Genomic DNA, 5,584 nt, shown 5'->3' on the forward strand with positions numbered 1-5,584 from the left:
ACCTCTATCCTTCATTGTTTGCTTATATTTCTAAGGGTGGCTTTTAATATAATTCATGCTCTTGAAGAGCTTCTATCCATCTTGCTTTCTCTAATAAGTAATATATTTCCCTTGATTTTGAAATGATGAGAAGTACACTTACAGGTCTCAAAGTATGTATAAATCAACGAGTTGAATATGTACCCTACAATTGTTGTTGGGTTCTATTCATTAAAAATTAAAATCTCAATCGGAAGTCAAGTATACTATTTGGTCGAAATGATAACAAAATAAACTGATTCTACATTTTCTAGAGTCGTGCAACATTTTACGCTGAAATTAAGTGCCTTAAGGTACCTATAAAAGAAAAGTTTCTAAGTTTGTCATACAAGGATCATTCCACATTTCCACCATATGTTATGGTGAGTAGCTCGTTCTCTTTCTGAATGGGTTTCTTCAATATGCCTCAATTAACTATCTTTTTTGTCTCTCCTTTTTCATTTTCTTTTTATTTATTTTCATTTTGTCTCTACTTTGGTGAATCCTAAAACTATTCTTTTGTTCTCACAGGTATACTTGCCTTGATACTTGTCACTCTATCCTGCTCAAATGTTATTGTTCTTTCTTGTAGTTTTGTTAAAGAGATCAATGTTTTAGACTATGGAGTCTGTTGGGGTGGCTACATTGATTATTCTCAAGTAAATTGTTTTACTTCTCTTCCGTATGCTAGCTTTCTTCCTAATATATAATTTAACAGTTACGACTTCCATCTTTGATTACAAGGCATTTTTGAAGGCATGGGATGTTACATGTAATTAGAATTTGCCGAAAGTGCTAACATGATTATTCCTGGAGAAAGGAGATTTTTGGTTAATCCCATTACGTTCAATGGTCCCATGCAAACTTTCAAGGATAAATATTCAGGTAATTTAAAAAATCGCGAAGACATTTTCGATTATGTTTTTGAGAACCGAAAGTAAAAATGCTAACATAAACATGGCGAAACAAGAGCAATTCCAAAAAGATCATCCTAATAATGTCCATGTCGATACTTCGATCTGAAAGAGAGTTTTATGGCTCAAGTTAGAAAGACTTCTCTTGATTGGTGATTGACTACGTCTTCTTTTTTGTAGATACTTGGAACTATATTATCTCCTCAAGATACCGAAAAAGTGGGGCGGGATTGATTCAAGCCAATGGCTTGCATTTAGACGATGTTACTGGTCTCATAGTTGATGGTTATGGCACTATTGATGGATGGGGTACAAATTAGTGGTCTAATTCATGCCGCACAACAGCACAAAGAAGGTAACCGGCAGTTCTGCCCCCATTAACATGTTTTGGAATAGTGCGTTCGGCAATTTTTAAAGCTAATCGTCTCAGCTTGCTTTAATTTGCAGGATTGCACGAAAAATGGCTTCAACAAGTAGTATTTTATATGTTTATTGGTATATGTTAAGATCTAGTAATATTTGTTAATAAATTCGATAAAATCACTGAATTTTGTTGTTAGGCTATCAAGTTCATATTCTCGCTCCAATAGTTATCTCAAATATTAACCGTGGTTTTGGTGATGGGGTCATTGATTTGGTTGACCATCTTTGTTGCTATGGCGTTTGGGCAGAGTCAAAGTGGTAGTTACGCCTCGGATCCGTGTACACCTAAAATTCGGGTTATCGATGAATGCCCGCATTGTAATTCAACCAAATATGAAAGCAACCGTTGATTGACTTGATTCACACACATGCTTGGTTTTAGTTCCGTTTGCTTAATCTTGTTACCTAAATAAAAGCGTTGATGTAATGTAAACTAGTGCCAGCTTTGGTTCGCAATTGTCATTTTCATTGGCATACTTTTCACCATTGATTTGATTTGTTTCCAGGAATTTTTACAAAGGAATTAAATGGTGCCGATATAGGCCGTTTTGTACAAAGTACTTGAGCATTTTGCCTTAAATAGGAACAGCTAATAAGTTAGGAGTGGTCTTGTTCAAAAATGGAGTCTTAAATGTTTGCTTATTTTTTCTGCAATTTACAATATCCATTTCTTCTTTTCGTTGGTTGTTGCATGTGATGCAACTATCTAAGTTTGTTTTCAAGGTCGAGGCTAGAAATTGTGCTTTGGTTAGTGTTCCTGTGTTTGTTGTTAGCCCGGTCTCCATATATGGTCCGAATACTTCACTTCCTTCTACTGAGTATGTTTTGTTTCAGAAAAGTTGTCATGTTGAGTTGTTCTAGTGATTAGGTGACGTGGTCAAATGTATGTAAAATTATCTTAATAACAAGAATTGGTAGAAAATAACATTGCTTGTGGTGAAAACTTAACCAACTACCAAAACAAAAAGCTAAAAAGGATGGGTGTCCGGGTATGTGTTGTTCTCAAGCGGTGGATCCCCACAATAAGCGGAAACACATTTCTGCATTGGTCTTCGTGTTATCTGAAAATGGCAGATATGGAGTGGTAGTGAATAGTGACACCCCTCCCCCACGGTTACGTTTAATTTTAGCTACCTCTTGGCCTTCATTAGTGGACATTTTGGGTACCAAATCTTGGTTGTCAATGTCCTTGAATACTCTCTATTCTACTATTCTCGTACTACTTGGTGCAAAGTTTGAAACACCGGGGTTGCATTTACCATTCATTGGAAGGGCCCAAACAGTTGATTATGCCCGATATCCTTAAAGAAAAGTTGGTGTCCTTCCAATAATTCATTTTGAAATGTCCCCATTGTTTTTCTTATTGAATCTCACTATAACTTTTGCCATGATCTTCTAACATATCAATTATTCATCACATTGTTAAGTTAATACTTGTAGTTTACTTCTTTACACAATTCTTTAAGGCCATATTGATATAATGTATTGTCATATAGGCAAATGGATCAAATTTATATCAATGTGGGGTAAATGTGGATTCTGACCCAAGTCCTAGCAATTGAATAAACCCCGATTGGAGTTGCAGAGGAGATGTTGAAGCAGAAAAATGTTGAGTCGATTCTTTTTGGAGGGAAGAAGCTCGGTGAACGGACAAATTTTGAGAAACTAGACTGGTTTGTTTGGAGAACTAGTCTTTGGAACATGAGAGAAGGAGTAGAATTGCTCCCACTTTGTGGCATTCAAGCAAGCAACCTCAAAATCCATCTAAAATAAACAGGTATAAACTAGAAAGCAACTCAATCTTAACCTATGAATTATCTCTGTTTTTTTTTTATTTATTATAGCCCTATATGTGAATATTTGAACAAGACATGTCTTTGAACATATTCCACCTAAAAGTTAAAAGCCCCTCACATACACATTCGAAACACTTCTTGTCATATATCATTTCCTATTCTGGATTTTAACACAAAAGAACAAATAGTTGTATTTAAGATAGCATGTGAATGTGTCTAGGAGTGGGGAAGGTTGAGACTTGTGACACCCTCTGTAGTTGGCTTACCGACAGGCATTTGTAGGAAGTTTGAGGGTATGTGAGTCAATTAGAAAGCACCATTTCAGAATTTAAGCAATAGGAGAGTGATTCTACTACCCCAACGTGTCCGTAGTCCGGAATAAGAGCTAACATGGAATGTGTGATGATAGTAACCTTTGAATATTTTAAGAAACTTTTCCTTATTCTGTAGTTTTTAGTCTTCAAAAATGAGTCAAAGGCTGACCGTGTCCTTTTGGACTATGGGGTCATGAACATACACTTCAAGATTTTCCTATATAGCCTTCAGTTTTGTCCCCTGTAAAGTGAAACTTGTATGTCTTTTTATGTGCACCATGCCACCATTGAATCAGGTAAAAGCGTTAGGAGAACTTAATTTAATGTCCGTGTAGCTTGTTTACAAACTACTAGTCCCAAAATACACAAACACGGTTCTTAATGTTGCAACTTGCAGTTAAAATAGGCATACTTAACTTCATATTAAGTTCAGGAAGAACAGAGTTATACCTAGTCAGCTATTCTAGAAGTTCAGAACTATTAGATTATCAGTATTTAGCTTTTAAATTGGTTTTAATCCTTATTATCCGCTTCATGATCTTTTCTTGGTTGACTATTTTATCTTAATGTTAGGATCTCTTTTGGAGCATTTGTGAAAGTAAATGGGCGTAGGGTTTTCAACAACGCAAGCTGTTATCTTTTATTTAGGATCATAGTACGGAACTTTTTTTATGGTGAGAGTCCAACAATAAGTTTGTGAGGTTTAGAAAATCGCTCAAAGTTGTGAATGTATATGGTTGGATTAGTTTTGTATTTTATCAGTTTTTTTTCCCATATATATTATGGTTTCTTTGTAAAATAGTATGAAAATGTATTGTGTACAGGATAAATTTAGCTTAAATAAGAATTTATGATTTATGTATATGGTGTAAGAGGGGGCATCTTTTTGTAGGTGTAGCTGGTCGCTACAAAATATGAGAAATTATTTTTTTTTCATCAGCAACCCATCAACAACGGTTCATAACCGTTACAAACGACTTTTAAATTAATTTTTTTTTTAATTAACTAACAACTTTGCAACGGTTAAGAACCGTTGGTAATATTTTTTATAAATTACCAACGCTTAAAAGCGTTGCAAATATTTTAAATTTGTGTACAAAATAGTTATACAAAGTGTTGCAAATCATTATTGTAACGCTTAAAAGCGTTAAAAATTTATATTTGCAACGCTTATTAACCGCGTTACAAAAATTTCCAACACTTTACCTACGCCATATTTGCAACGCTTAAAAAGCGTTGCGAAAATTATTCGCAACGCTTTTTTGCCGTTGCAAATAGCCTGTTATGGTGTAGTCTCATTTTACAAAACATAACCATATCTTCAAAGCCTCAAAGGTGCTACTTTTTCTAACGTTTGTATTTTTCACTCTTAATATACTTGAAAATTGTATAGTTTGTGTTTAGGAGTGTTTTGATATGCAACAGATTAATATATGGTGCACTGTGGTTTGGCTTTGTTTTGGTGACAGTAGTTAAGGTTATATAAAGTTTGGGTTTTTATTTATTCCAAAATCATGACAATACTTAATTCTTTGTTTTTATGAAAAAGGCAAGGAGGAAAAATCTTAACCTTTTGAGATTAACCCATTTATTTCGATATTGGCTCTTGAAAAAAACACACTATAGCTTGCATCCTTATTAGTATGCATCATGATAGAGGTCATTTATTGTCATAACAATTAAAAATTATAAGCTGCAATTAGTGTATAAACATATCTCCGGGTGGTTTTGAGTTTACCACCAAACTGGTTAGATTAATACTAATGCCAAACTAATTATTGTGTGTCTCATTTTGTAATATTTTGTATGTTATGCAGCTTAATGTCAGACGGATGACACAAGTTATGCATACTTTGCTACGTGCTCTTGGCAATGTTAAGTACACAATGTGAAGTTCCACGATAGGCCAATGGGTAAAAGGTTTAATTTAAGAATTATAAAGAGAGCTCTTTCTAATTTCAACTTGTTTAAGAACTTTCTTGAGTATTAAGATCATATAAGTTTAAAGTGAATGAAATTGGTCCGCCACTCAAAATTGCCCAAAGGATCACATTTGAAGAGAAAGTAACTGAACCACCTACAAGAGTTGGTGGACAAGAAGTAAGAACCACCCAGACTT

At 34.4% G+C, this 5,584-nt stretch overlaps 2 long non-coding RNA genes across 2 annotated transcripts; both read left to right on the forward strand.

Moving 5' to 3' along the window:
• Positions 1-548: 548 nt before the first annotated feature.
• On the forward strand, positions 549-1,249 carry LOC147495268 (uncharacterized). Its single transcript, XR_015198503.1, has 3 exons — positions 549-677; positions 763-903; positions 1,113-1,249. It is a non-coding gene; the product is annotated as an uncharacterized LOC147495268 (long non-coding RNA).
• Positions 1,250-3,086: 1,837 nt separating this feature from the next.
• On the forward strand, positions 3,087-4,327 carry LOC147495269 (uncharacterized). The gene is made up of 2 exons (XR_015199366.1): positions 3,087-3,132; positions 4,039-4,327. It is a non-coding gene; the product is annotated as an uncharacterized LOC147495269 (long non-coding RNA).
• Positions 4,328-5,584: the final 1,257 nt, after the last annotated feature.

This window comes from Coptis chinensis, chromosome 6, assembly GCF_015680905.1.
Source record: "Coptis chinensis isolate HL-2020 chromosome 6, ASM1568090v1, whole genome shotgun sequence".
NCBI lineage: Eukaryota > Viridiplantae > Streptophyta > Magnoliopsida > Ranunculales > Ranunculaceae > Coptis > Coptis chinensis.